Raw genomic sequence first — 15419 nt, forward strand, 5'->3', positions numbered from 1 at the left:
ATTATGAATGATGTGACATTTTTGTATAGAAGCAAAGTGTTAGTGACTGACAACCACACAGTTAAGTGCTGTTTTCCTATTTATACTGTTGTATCTGTATCTCATTGTTTGTACCACTAAGTAGTCAAATACAAGTTAACCTTTTAATCTGAAATATGAACATTTCCAGCCAGCAACATTAGGTCACTGTTTTGTAGATGGCACATCTATTCTTTTGATTATGAGCCTTTCACCATATCAAAGAGGTGTGCAATTATTCATCAAAATACATTCCATAGCACCTATGTCTCTAATGGCTACAGGCAGCCTGTAAATCTTGTTCTAGCTTACATACACTCCTTAAAATAGCCTCTGAGGCACAGAAACTCCCAGGAAACACTTGGAAAGCTTGGCAAGACTTACAAAAGCCAGCCCACAAACTTGTGGGATACACCTGGCATACTTGGGAGGGCTTATAAAGGCCCCATAGGATGTTAGCCTACTATTCACCTGTGAGCATAATTAACGTATCAGAAGTTACTTACCAAATGTTAGCCAGAAATTAATTAATCCTAATGTAGCATCATACCCCTTATAAGAATAAGAGTGGGGGGAAGATGCTCCTGAAACCATCTGTACTTTGTTATATTCAATTCTGAGGTTCAAGCACTTTGGAAGAAGTTGTATGTAATTTGGAAAGGGGGAGATGTCTGTTCTTTTATTAAAGGCTTGGTCTCAAGACAAGAATTGCCAGCATACTTAGCCATCTATAAAGTTTGTGTCTGATGAACCAGCATAGGTAAAAATAGGTAGCTCAAATAGATTTCAGTCAAATGTATTACTATCACTGTTGTATTACCTTCTGTACTATATCCATAAAAACAGGACCAAAGTCAGCACCCCTGCCTTTTATGTAGTACTGACAACAGTGTTACTTATGCTATAGATAACCTTTGGGATCAATGTTTCACAGTATCACGTGCACAACAGCTTGTTAACACTGTTTTACAGGAATATATCAAATTTATTTTATGTTTTTTGTCTGCATTAGTTTTACTTCACTTGTGGTCTATTTTCCCGGTAGAGCTAAGGTGTTATTTATGTAGGTAAGGTATATTTAATACAGGCACTAGCAATGCTCTCCTGCTTTTCTTGATGAAAGGTCATTCTGTCACTGAACAGGAAGGCACTCACACTGTAGTGAGGAAAAAAAGTGCAGTATATCATAGTAAATGATGAGCGGAGTCTGATGACAGTAGTTAAGTGAAATGGATCTGCTTAATAAAGTGCTTGAAAAATGTATGGAAATTCCTGAAATTAGCCATTTAGAGTCCAAAAGCTGCATCCTAGGGAGATATGGAGAAGGGGGTAGGGAGCTGGAAGCTGATGCTTCAGAGAAGTGTGCTAAATACACAACTTCTTTCCCAGACTGCTACAATGGTTATAGATAGCCATGGGGAACAGGAGCTACAGCAAACAGTATGATTGGAGGAGATTAACCCAGCTGACCAGGTGATGGCATTATAGATGAAACAATGAGTGTATTCAGAACTAGTAGTGTCCAGAAAAGATAAACCACTACTGTTACCAAAATAGAATATTTTGCAATTTAAATGGAAGAATACTGAGCCTTCAGCTTGCTATTTCCCCCCACAGTATTATGGAACCATTTGAAGTTATAGTCCAACAACTTAGGGCATTAATTCAAATATTAAAAGCGACTGTTTTTATATTTTATCTCAAACTCTAAATGATGCAGCAAGTTGTGTGACAGAGTTCAATAACTACCAGTACATTACTCCATAGCAAGATTATGTTTTACAAGTTTTTGTAACTGTAAGAAAATGCAGTATATTTATTTAATTTAGAAATGAAGTCATAATAGTGTAAGGCGAAGAAAAAGTTAGAATAAAACTGTACTAATGTGATGAATTAAAAAAGGCATAGTATCCACAGGGTGTTTGGATAGAGGAGGGAGCTGAAATAATGGGATTTTATATTTTCAGAAGGGCGGGTACATTTACCCAGTGTTATTCATGCTGAAAATTAAGTCATATTATATCATGCTATTCAGCCTAAATGTGTTATTTATGTTGGAAAGGCAGATATGTATCAGTTGGTTGCCTAGAAAGGAGTTCTGAAGCATTGACACATGATAAATGTCTGTGCTAGAAGATGTACAGAGTGGAATTGAACATTTTTTTTTGGCTTAGATTGTGCTACTAATATTTACAGTGATGGACATGTTACAGATAGTAGTAATATGAGGAATGTAAATATGAGGACTGATGAACTTCATATGAATATGAAGAAGGGAATGCAATTCAGACATGGAGTTTGAGGGGATGAACTACCAAAAAAGGTTGTGCCTATGAGGAAGGGAGAAGGGAAGAGTATTGAAAGTGAAGATTTATATCATTAAACTGACAGGGAGAATCTTATAATAGGAAGGTCATACCGCAGGAGAGAAAACTGCTAAAAGAAGAATGATAATTAAGTTGAAAGGAAGCAGAAGAAATGATGGATATAAAATATTATCCCTTAGTGTGAATAGTTTGAAGAGAAAAGCAAAAAAATGCCATTTTTCAAATGGGAGGGTTAGTATGATATAGATATAGTTTGCTTCCAGGACATTATGTTTATTACAGATGTAGACAGAGATCAATTTAAGATAAAATGGAATTATAAAGTGTTATGATCCTTCAGTGAAGCAAAGTATTTAGGGGAGGTGACAGTGTTATCTGCTAAAAGGAAAATATTAGATTAATTTGTGATTGAACTAGGGAGAGCTTTAGTAAGAGATCTGTGGGTAGATGATAAACATAGACATTTAATTAATATACATGCAGAAGTCAAAAGAGGGGATACTTATTTTAAAAATTTAACTATATTTGCAAATAATGAGCCTATTTCCTCTGAAAGAGATTTAAATTCACATTCAGAAAGACACTGGAGAAGAAAGATATAGATCTAAGAATATTAAATGATCTGTTAAGAATAATGATTATGTATGTAGCTGAAAATAAGTAGCCTTTCATAGGCTCTTAGGTTGGTACTAAGCTATCGGCCCTAGGGCTTATACAAGCCTAGCCATAACAATTCCCTGGATATTTCTTCCCGCAATATTTACTTCCCTGGACCCCTGTCTAGCAGGGCGAGTGACGTGATCCCTGGGGTGAATTTCATATCTCCCATCCAATCATTAAGGTTCCTTGTGAAGAGCACAAAGGAGGCGCTCTGCTTGACATGTATGGGCAGTCTATTCCAGAGTATGGGGAGTCTCTGGGTCAAGGACCTATCCCTCCAACATGTTTTGTTCATTGTGATGAGAAGGTTTAAATCCTTGGAGCGTGTGGCTCTGAGGGATTGGGATTTCTTTAAGTGGAGCATGTCCAACAGCTCAGGGTTTGACATGGTCTTATATGTTAAGCAGAGATCACCTCTGAATAGACGATATGCCACAGAGTATAGCTGGAGTTTTTTTAAATGGTCAACATAGGGCATCTGGTTTAGGCCTGTGATTCTTTTAGTGAGGTATTTCTGCGGCCTTTCCAGCTGTTGCAGATGTCCTGTGAGGTACATACCAAACGTGATGTTGTACTTTATAATGGGTCTAATGAGGGATGTGTACAGTGGGACAATGACCTCCTTTTTTCTGGATGAAAAGCCCTTAGTGATGAGGTGTGTCATGTAGAAGGATTTCCTGACTGTTGTGGCAATGTGGTTATCGAAGGTGAGACCACTGTCCACCTGTGCCCTTAAGTTTCTCATCACACTTTCGGTGTTTAGTGTACTACCACCTATGTGGTAATTCATGGGTGCATGGTTTTTCCCAAAGGAGAAAACTATACATTTCTTGGCATTAAGCTTGAGTCCATGGCTCTGGCACCAAGCATCTTATAGGTTCATAGGTTGGTACTAGGCTATCAGCCCTAGGGCCTATACAAGCCTAGCCATAACAATTCCCTGGCTATTTCTTCCCACACTATTTACTTCCCTGTTTCTGTAAGGCCCTTTTGTAGAATATCCACATAATTTCGGGATTCAATAATGGCTCCCAGTCTGCAGTCATCTGCGAACTTTGTTAGCCAGAGTCCCTTAATGTTGGCCTATACTTCAGAGAAGTCAATGCCAAACAAGAGCAGTCCCAGGACTGAACCCTGAGATACTCCACTTGTCACCTGTCTGGAGCTGCATTTGGAGTCAGCTACTTTTACAGTCTGGGTTCTGTCAGTAAGCCAGCTGGCAACCCATCGAGTGACATAGGGATTTATGCACAGCTTAGTAAGTTTATCTATGATTTCAGAGTGGGGGATTGTGTCAAAGACCTTGGCAAGGTCCAGATAGGCTGTGTGGACCACCTTACCCTCATCCACAGCTCTGGAGACTGATTCAAAGAAGTCAGTCAGGTTCAGGAGACAAAATTGGCCCTTCACGAACCAAAACTGGGTGGGGTCCAGTGTTTGAAGATTGCCAATGTCTTTGTTTATAATTCCATGATAATGGGTTCCATGCCCTTGCAGATAAGGCTTGTCAGACTGATGGGACAGTAGTTCCCAGGATCCAAGGTGGATCCCCCCTTGTGAAGTTGGATAACTGTAGCTGTGTGCCACTCAGTGAGCATGAAGCCAGAGATGAGATTATGATTAAACATGACACTTAGGTAAGGTGCCAGTTCATTTTGTAGTTCATGTAGTACACAGCCCGGGATGTCATCCGGTCCCATGGATGCTGTATTCTTATCTTTGGAGAGTGCGTTTTCTACCTGTGTGGCAGTGATTACCAGAATTTGACAGTCTTTTGGTATTGAGCTGGGCCCTTTAGGGGGTGAGGGGGTGAAGTTGGCACTAAATCAATGCCAAGGATATTGCCAATATCCTAGCAGATCAGTATATTTAATGCCATTCTGTTGTAGCTCAGAGCAGATCTGAGCATTGCCATTTAGATTCTTGACATAACTATAGAATGCCTTGTGGCTGTCTTTGGAATCTTTAGCTATTTTATTTTCATAACTAGCTTTGGAGGATTTTATGAGGGATCTCAGCTTCTTACTGAGGCTGGTAAGGGAGTTTTTTACATCCTGGGATTTTCCTCTTTTCTGCAACAGTTTCTTCCTTCTGTTGTATAGTTTGTTTATGGCAGGGGACCACCAGATTGGATTCCTTTTTTTGGAGAAGAGCATCTTGGTTCTATTTGGGGTGGCACGATTCATGCACGAGTGGATGTGCTCATACAATGCTTACTGTAGGATGCAGCAGTCAGACTTTCAGCTCTCATCTGCATGGGTGTCATGAAGTTTGTCACTTCTGACTTGAGTAGCATGAAGTTGGCTTTGGAGAAGTTTTTTACGGAGGTTTCCTTACTGGGGGGAGGGGGTGGGATGTGGATGTCAAGGGTGATTAGCTTATGGCCAGACCTGACCAATGAGGGGGTGACCACTGGTGTGGAGCATCTGTCTCCCATGTTGGTAATGACCAGGTCTAGGATATTGGAGCCCCTGGTGGGACAATGGATTAGTTGATTCAGGGCATTGGAATTTATGAATTCCAAGAACCATTGGGAAAAGGTGTTGGCACCCCAGTAGTTTTCCCAGTTAGTGGCAGGGTAGTTGAAATCACCCAGTATTAGGGTGTTTGGTTCTATCTTAATATTTTTCAGTATGTTTAGAAAGGTGTAGTGAGAATCTTGCGTCATGGTGGGGGATCTGTAGCAAGCTACAGTTTGGATTGCAGTCTTATCTAGTGTTAGTTGCACCTGGAGAATTTCAGATGCATTGTGTTGGGCAACTAGCCTGGAGATGTGAATATCTATGGTGAATATGGACACTCCTCCACCTTTAGTGTTCCAGTCTTGGTTTGGTGGCCGAAAAGTGTGGTAAGAGTTGTAGCCTGGCATTGCAGGGGTGCTCTCTGGAGCCTTGAACCAGGAATCCGTTATGGCACAGATATTGATGTTCTCCATTTTTAGGAGTGCCTCGAGAGAGTGCATTTTGAGGTTTAGACTTCTAGCATTGAGTAGCATTACCTTCAGATTTTGCATGCTTGCATCTGTTATGGTGGTGGTTTTGTCCTTTTAACCTTGCCGAAAAAAGGCACTACAGGTGTGGCAAGAGCTTTAGCCAATAACCTGAATCCCAGGGGTAATGGGTGCAGACCATCTCTGGCAAAGCATCGTGGTTTGTCGATCATGTCGTCCAAGGCAGACAGATACTGGATCCCCTTTGAATGACACCAGAAGCTTAGCCAGTTGTTGAAGTCAATCATTTTGTCCTTATACTGTGGTACCATTCTGGGCGAAGGCAGGATTCTGCTCAGGGCTAAGGTCATACTTGCCTGGACCACATGATCCAAGAGCTCTTCCATGTCTCTTTTCATGTAGTCCAGGGAAGTACGTCTCAAGTCATTCACTCCAACATGGGCAATGACAGAGTCGTATTTGTACTTGTTGTGGAGTGAATTGAGTGCATGAGTTTTGTGGCGGATCTTGGCACCCAACAGGCAGCTGATTAATTTTCTCCTTGTTCAGCCTGGTGAGTGGGACATCACTGTGCCTGACTATAGAGTCACCTATGACTAAAGTGCTGGGTACGTTTTTTTTTGCCTTAGGGGCTGTTGTTGGGTGGCACACTGGTGTTGTAAGCTATGTGTCACTTTATTTGTGACTGGTGTTTGTGTTTCAGCTTTGGAGGTCCTTGTTGCTTGGGCGGGTTAATATTAAGGGCCTCCACATATGTGGATTTAGTGTTACTATGTGTGGGTGTTGATGGTATGGGCTTTGAAGGTCTATATGTTACTTGAGGTGTAGTGCAGGTGTTAACCTTCTCCTCTTGACTGTCTAGCTAAATCTTGGCTGGAGAAAGCTTTGCTTCCAGTTTGGCAATGTAAGTGCACTTCTCGCAGGTTGTAGTGTTGGGTGCTAAGTGGAGAGTGTTATCTGGGTACATGAGGCGGTTGCTGCATTGCCCAAGTATGCCCAGATTCACCAGGTGGACAGGAGAAATCACTGGAAGCTGACCCTTGGACATGCCTGTTTAGGTTCTTTTTTTGTAACGTACAAGAGCTGTTTTCCCTTACCTTAGCAAGGTACTTTGCAATTATAGGCTGTTTAGTGCCTGCGACTAATTTCTCCTCACTAACAAGGAGAGTTGAGTGCTTGTATCAGTTTAAGGCTTCCTAGTGCTTTACAGCAAGTTCTAGAGCAAGTGCTAGTCACAGGGGTTCAGATTTTAATGCTTCTACTGAGAAACTAGCTAGTTCTAAGGGAAAATTTGAAGAGCAGACTTTCTAGCACCTGGAATAGTTTAACCGCAGCCCCGCGGTGCTGCAAGATGTGAAAAATGAGCAAACACGTGTTTTTAACCCTGAAAGTTAAAAGGGATAGAAATCAGCCCAAAATGGATAATAAAATCACAATTTCAATGTTGAAAACCACTCCTCTAGTGTTAGATAGGCAGTACAGTGCTCACCACTCCCACTGTTAAGCAGTAGGACTTCCCTCTACCACAGCAAGGTCTGTATAGCTCTAAACACAGAGAATAAACTCCTGAAACCAGCAAAGCCTGGTAGGACTTCCCTCTACCACAGCAAGGTCTGGATAGCTCTGAATACAGAATACAGAGAAAATGCAATAATCTAAATAAACAGAACAGCTACTATACACTTTATTTTTTCCTAGCTTTTCCTCTGTACTCTACATATTATTTTTTCTATGTACATTTCTGTTTTCTTCACTTATACAAGTTATATTGCTATTCTTCTATATTTATGTTGCACATTTTTTTTGTAGGTGTGTTTGTATCTTTCTTTTTCCTCTGTGCTTTTTTCCTCTGTTGTTTCTGTTCTGTTGTTTTCTTTTTCTCTTCTTTCCCTTTCCTCTTTTTCTTTCTTTTTTCTCTTTTCTTCCTGTCCTTGCCTTCTGCCTCCCTCTTCTGTGGGGCAGTTTTCATTCTTGCTAGTGGCATTTCCTGCTCTGTTTCTTCTCTTCTTTTTTCCTTCTCTCTGTCTCTTCTTTCTTGTGTGCTTTCTTTCTGTCTATAGTCTTTCAGTCAGTTTGTAAGGATGTCTGTGTGTGCTCCTATCTTCTTCGTTCCTTCTTTTTATTATCCACTGTTTTCTTTCTCTTGCTTTTTTTTCTAGTGTGTATCCACTCAGTTGTTTCTGTTTCCTGCTGCTTTCTGGGGGTGCCTCTTTTTTCTGTGTGGTTTCCCTTGTGTTGGGGGTGTTCTCTTTCTGCCCTTTTGCTCCTCTTCTGTTTTGTTAGAGCACACAAGGTTACATCTTTTTTTTTTGTATGTCAGTTTTTGTGTGTTCATTTTTTTTTTGTTGTTTTTTGTGTGAGATTCATACCACATTTTCCTTTTTCATAAACTTCTTTTTTCCATTTTGTTTTTTTTTCCCAAAAACCCCTTCCAAAAAAAAAAAGAATATATTAAAACACACTTTTTCTTTTTTTTGTTCTTTTTTTTTTTCTTTATTTTTTTTTCTTTTTTTCTCTTTTTTATTCTTTTTTTATTTTTCCTTTCTTTTTTTCTTTGCATTCTTCACTATTTCTATTATCATATTCTCTTTTTTTTTCCTCTTTTCAATATATATTTTTTTTTTTTTTTTTTTTCTTTTCTCTAATATATATATTTTCCTTTTTTTTTTTTTTTTATTTTATTTCTGTGTCTTGCTTTTGTTTCTCATTTTTGTGTTTTTTTTATTTCTGTTTTCTCTTTTTCTTTTTTCTTTATTTCTCCTCTGTTTATCCTTATGTTTGACTCACTTACCTTTGGTCTTTTCTTTCCCTCTTGTTTTCTTTTTTTGTGCCTTTCTCTTTGTGTGCTGTTTTATGTTTGTTTTTGTCTTTCTTGTTTTTTTTCTCTGTGTGCAGGGCCCCTGTGTGTTTCTTGTTTGTGTTATTTTTTGCTTTGTTCTCTTTGTGTTAGTGTGTGCCTTGCTTTTTTTGTTCTCTTGGTTTTTTTGCTTGCTGTTTTTGTTTTCCTTCTTTTTTTTTGTGTTTTGTCCCTTTTTTTAGAGCCTTTTGTGATTCTTTGTTTTGCTTTTTGTACCTGTCAGCATTGTGTTTTTACATGTCATTATATGCCAATTAAAGAAACACTGCAAATATGAAATTTATGAACCATACTGCAGTCTTTGTGATGGGGATAGCATGGACAAAAAGTTGACATGCAGACTAACAACCATTACAGGAAATTTGTGTTAATGCTGTTTTTAATTTATGAAATAAAAAAATTTATATATATTTGTTAATCACTGTAATAATATAAACATTAGGGTTTTTCTTAGTGGGTGTTTCTATTAAAGAACAATATTTAGGCATTTAACATTGATGGAAAGTGTTAATTGAAACATTCTTAAATGACTTTAAAACATAACTCTCAACAAGTTATCAAATAATAAAAAATTGTGATGGGTTCTTTCATCTTTTTTGTGTATTATTCTTTTTTTTATATGGTATACTTACATAATTTTGTATATATGTTAAATAATCTAACTTATATTTAATAAAATCAAATTCATTAATTATGTTTTATATTTTTTTAATAAATTATTTATAATTTATACATTATTTTATGCTTTTCAGTTTTCTCTTCTTTTTTTCTATTTCTTTCTTACTGATTTTTCTTTAAATATTACTGTTTCTTTTATATTTATAATTGGTTCAGATATCTGGCATAAGTGTTTAACTTTTGGCTGGTTCATTTTCTTCTTAAAGTACTGTTGAGTGTTTTGCATTTGCATTTTGTGTCTTTTATTTGTTACATAGCTCTTATGTTTCTATTTTCCATGTTCTTGTTTTTGGATTTCATCTTTATTCTGTCTCTTACAGGGCTTGTCTCTTTGTGCATTAGTTTTAATTGCTTGGGATCTCTGTGTCTACCTGTGTTGTGTGCTTGTTCTGTTGTTCATCTGTTTTGTGATTTGTCTCAGTTTGTGGTGCCTCTGTTTGTGTGCATGTTTTTTTGCTTTTTTTTTTTGTTTTGTCTCTCTTTTTTCTCTTCTTTTTGTTTTATGTTTTGTCTTTGGAGACAGTATATTCATGGGTTTGGGTTCAGGATTCATTTATGAACTAGTTTATAGGGACACATGATTATATGAAGATCTTGTATGGTTTGTTGTGCCTTTAGCAGTAAAATGATTCAGATTAAATTTGATCTCCCATCCACAGGTCTAGATTTCTCTTGAACAGAGTCAGTAGGTGCTCTGCCTCTCCCTACATGGACCGATTTTTATTCCACAGCATAGGAGTCTCTGAGTGATAAATCTATCCTCTCCAGCACGTCCTATTTATATCCGTGCTAAGGTTTAAGTCGCTTGCTCTAGTGGTTTGGTGGATTTGGATTTTTGAGGTGGAGCATGTCCATTAATTCGGGTTGGACATGGCCTTGTATGTCAGGCACATGTCACCTCTGAGCAGATGGTATGCGACTGAGTAGAGCTGGAGTTTCTTCAATCTGGCAACATATGACAGATTTTGGAGTCCCTTTATCCTTTTGATGAGGAACTTTTGGGGTCTCTCCAATTGCTGCAGATGTCGGGTGAGATACATCCCGAATGGGGCATTGTACTCGATCATTGGTCTGATAAGTGAAGAGTACAGGGGAACAATGACCTCACTAGATCTATATATATATATATATATATATATATATATATATATATATATATATATATATATATACAGTGGATATAAAATGTTTACACACACCTGTTAAAATGTCAGATTTTTGTGGTATAAAAAAGAGACCACCACAATAAATTATTTAAAACACTTTTCCCACCTTTAATGTGACCTATGACCTGTACAATTCAATTATAAAACAAGCAAATCTGTTAGGTGAAAAATATAAAAAATAAAAAACATACAATACGCTGGTTGCATAGGTGTGCATACTCTTAAACTAATACTTTGTTGTGTGTGCACACCCTTAAACTAATACTTTGTTGTGTGTGCACACCCTTAAACTAATACTTTGTTGAATCACATTTTGATTTAATTACAGCATTCAGTCTTCTTGGGTACACACCTGCCAATTATTATAGAGACTCTGATTAACCCTAAATAAAGTTCAGCTGTCCTAGTAGGATTTTCCTGACATTTACTCAGTTGCCTGCTACAGCAAAGCCATGGTTCACAGAGAGCTTACAAAGCATCAAAGGGATCTCATTTTTGAAAGGTATCAGTCAGGAGAAGGGTACAAAAAAAATTCCACAGCATTGGCTACGCCATGGAGCACAGTGAAGACAGTCCTCAAAAAGTGGTGAAAATATGGGACAACAGTGACATTGCAAAGAACTGGGCATCCCTCCAAAATTGATGAAAAGACAAAAACTGGTCAGGGAGGGTGCCAAGTGACCTTTAGCAACACTGAAGGAGCTGCAGGAATTTCTGGCAAGTACTGGTTGTGTACTACATGTGACAATCTCCTGTATTCCCCATATGTCTGGTCTATGGAGTAGGGTTGCAGGACGGAAGCCTTTTCTTACACAGAAAAACATCCGGGCCCAGCTAATAATTTGCAAAACAATACATCGTCTCCTAAAAGCATGTGGGACAATTTGTTATGATCTGATGAGACCAATGTTGAACTTTTTGGCTACAATTCCAAAATGTATGTTTGGTGCAAAAACACTTTCCATCACCAAAAGAACACCATCCCCACAGTGAAGCATGGTGGTGGCAGTATCATGCTTTCAGGTTGCTTTTCTTCAGCTGGAACCAGGGCTTTAGTCAAGGTGGAGGGAATTATGAACAGTTCCAAATATCAGTCACTTTTGGCCCAAAACCTACGGGTGTCTGCTAGAAAGATGAAGAGGAATTTCACCTTTCAACATGACAATGACCCCAAGCATACATCCAAATTAATAAAAGAATGGCTTCACCAGAAGAAAATTAAAGTTTTGGAATAGCCCAGCCAGAACCCAGACAATATAAAATCTGTGGGGTGACCTGAAGAGGGCTGTGCACAAGAGATGCCCTTGCATTCTTAAGATTTGGAGCACTTTTGCAAGGAAGAAATATTGCCAAGTCAAGATGTGCCATACTACTGGACTCCTACCGAAGAAGGCTGAATGCTGTAATTAAATCAAAAGGTGTTTCAACAAAGTATTAGTTTAAGGGTGTGCACACACAACAATGTATTAGTTTAAGGGTGTGCACACTTATGCAACCAGCTTATTGTATTTTTTTTTTATTTTTTATATACTTTCTCCTAACAGATTTGTTTGTTTTTCAGTTGAACTGTACAGGTTATAGGTCACACTAAAGATGGGAAAAGTTTTGAAATGATTTATTGTAGTCTCATTTTTTTATAGCACAACAACAGGGGTGTGTACATTTTTATATCCACTATGTGTATATATATATATATATATATATACATACACACACACACATACATAGATGCACACACACACACACACATATATACTTATATATGTGTAGTTCCCCTGTATAAAATCCCATCCTTCAGCTGAGACATTAAATAGAGGCCCCATCTGCTTGAGTTGGTGGTAGCTCAGGTGGATTATGTCCTGGCCAGACTTCCACTAGTAGTATAAATACCACCTTGGGTCTTTCCTGAAAAAAGGCTACTAGCCTATTAGAGCTGACCTAGTCAACAAAGATATATAAAATAAAAGTAGAGGGGCTGCAATCATCTTTCAATGAGGTTTCTGATATAGCAAGAATATGGTGATTTTCTATTACAATCATGCTTCAAGACTGGTCCATTTGTTATTAAGACTGCTTGCATGAAGGCAAAGCATTCTATGTTTTTTTTCTTTCTGATATGAAAGGTGACTGGGCTATATAAAGTAGCCATTTGAAATGGGACCCACTAGAGACAGACTAGAAATATGGAGATTGAGTGCCTGAAAAACAGACTTACATATACCAAGTCAGAGATGCTGTTTCTCAGAATATTCTCTTTTCTCTGAGGTATGGCAATCTTGGAGTTGGTATATATAAAATTCAGGGGGTATGCAGGGGAGCTTGCCCTCCTTGCAAAAAGAAGTTTAGAGAAGAGAGATTTTTGACATTTGCTCTTATCTGGGTTTTTGGTCTTTTTTTCGACTTGTCTTCGCTCAACATTTCAGGTACCAACATTTCGACAGGGAGCTCCCTATAATTAAGGGGTGAATTGAAGTGGCCCTGATTTGAGTGAATATGTCTTAAATGTATAAGTCTGAGCAGGAACTGAGAGTTTTGAGAGAAGATCCTACATTTCTGGGATGGGGATTGGTGACCTCTGTACCTGCAATGAAATTTGTTTCCTAGTAGAATAAATGAGTTTATTGCTAGTGTCAGTCATTAGATTATGTATTTTTATTTGTCAGTAGTAGGTCTGAGTGTGGTTGGAGGGTTCCTGACATGGATGCGAAACAGGCAAAGTATTTGTAATGAATAGACCAAAGGCTAAAGTGAAAGACAACATAGTAAGACAGCATGCTAAGGGAAGTGTTGCCTGTCATAACAAGTAAATCATTTTTTTCAGTAGTACCTTGGGCATTCCATACCGCCCTTTCTTTCTGGCAACAGATGTTTCATTGATGCAACACCTAAGATGGTGTTAGTAAAACCAGCCTACTCCACAGTCTTACACTTCAAACGGTACAAATATTGCTTTTCCTTTGCTGTCCAAAACCCTATAACCTTAGGTTCCTTTTTCACTATTTATCCTCTCTTCCAGCAAGACAGGTCTCATTTTGATTAAGCCTTGTAACTGTATCTGCAGCCATCTCTTGAATTTCCACATTTTGCTACTTAACTAGTTCCACCCCCTCTGTTGGCCTTGGAAGTAATTGGCATTATCAAAGGTGACACCTTTGAACCCTATCATGTGGACATCAAATTCCACAAAACAATTCATACTGCCTCAAGACTGTTAATTACCTCACTCATATGCATTCTCAACTCTTTTTCATCTGTCTGGGTAGGGACTGACAGGCATCGTGGTAACTCAGTTAAGCAGCTTGTCCCCTCTCAAAATGATCCTCTTCCACAACGCAATGCTTTGCCCTCATCAACTAGTCATGAGGCACCTCCTTTCTCCTTTTTATAAAACAAATGTTGTTAACATATTTTGATACTGCGGTTTACACAGAGATTCAACTTTAGCATCCCAGGAGAACATCCAACCTTCAGCAGCACTACCAATGCACCCCCATCGATGACTGTAGGATTTAAAAGCAGCATCCTTTTAGAATTTGTATTAATAATCAGTCTAGTGAGTAATTGGTAAGAACACGTGACTACTAGTGCTTCTAGTAGGTGACAGTTTGTTATAAGCAAGACTTCCTCTTACTTATGTGTCTGATACATCTGTTATGATGCAGGTACGGTGCTGGTTACAATAGTCTGAATAACTGAAAGTAATATTACAATACATCTTGTACTCATATTATTAGCTTTAAATCAGTACTTAAAATTCTGGAAACAATCTGATCTAACATACAGAACAAAAACAGAAACTGTGGGGAATGTGAGAGGGATAAGATGAGACTAGACAAAAATAAAAGAAATACAGCACATATTTCTGGGGTAAGATAAGACAGAACATTTTGCTAGCTTTCAAAAGAGTATATAAAACATTATTTACCACTGTATCTATTTTGTACTGTCTCTGCACAATGACACTACTAAACAGTGAATGTGAGAATGATTCAAATGTGAAAGCGTTAAAAAAATGCCCCACAAATTCTGTAAAATGGCTTGATGCTGTATCCCTTTAATGTTGCAAAGAAAATGCATTTACAAAATAGTAAATTAAATTGTTTGGTTTAGTTTCACAATCTTGCTTTACTGACATTCCATTTCATATGTACACTGAAGATTTATATATTTAAATGGAACCAGGCACTTTTGATATTTCCAGGCAATTTTACCATTCTTTAACCTCAATAATAGACTGCATGGTTGAAATTATTGGAAAACTATGGACCTTACTGGTGTTAAAAGGACATATGCTCACCTCTGATGGTCTGTTATTTCACAGAAATGTCCCCATGCTGCCAATTTAGTTTTCTTAATAACTAATTCACTCCAATGGAACCCAGGACATTTGCACTGTAATTTCCAATGGACAGAGTCTAAGCATTTTTGACAAAATCAAATTATGTCCTGTTCATATCTCCAGAACCATAGGGGTTATGAAAGAAGTGCACGTGGCAAACTCTTCAGCACAAACTTTTTTTTATAGTGGTAGTATTCTTTAGGTTTTAGGTCTTAAACCAAGTTTTATAAGTCACAGCAAACGCAGTAGCTATTAAACAGCTTACAATAGCTCAGCAAACACTCAAGTTGCAAACATACTGCCAACAGCATTTTATTTCATATGGGGCTAAGGAGTTCTGTCTCTGTTACTTGGTTGTTGAGATATTTAAAAATATGAAAATTATATCTATATAAATTAATATCATAAAAACAACAGCTAATAT

The 15419-nt window shown here is 37.9% G+C and overlaps 1 protein-coding gene across 2 annotated transcripts in view; it reads right to left on the reverse strand.

The window, feature by feature from the left end:
- LOC122791848 (interferon regulatory factor 3-like) overlaps positions 1 to 15419 on the reverse strand; it is a 151773-nt gene that overhangs the window by 46205 nt on the left and 90149 nt on the right. The gene's annotated exons all lie outside the window — the stretch shown is intronic.

The sequence above is a fragment of the Protopterus annectens genome, chromosome 17.part0, assembly GCF_019279795.1.
Source record: "Protopterus annectens isolate FY-2018-M chromosome 17.part0, PAN1.0, whole genome shotgun sequence".
Lineage (NCBI taxonomy): Eukaryota > Metazoa > Chordata > Ceratodontiformes > Protopteridae > Protopterus > Protopterus annectens.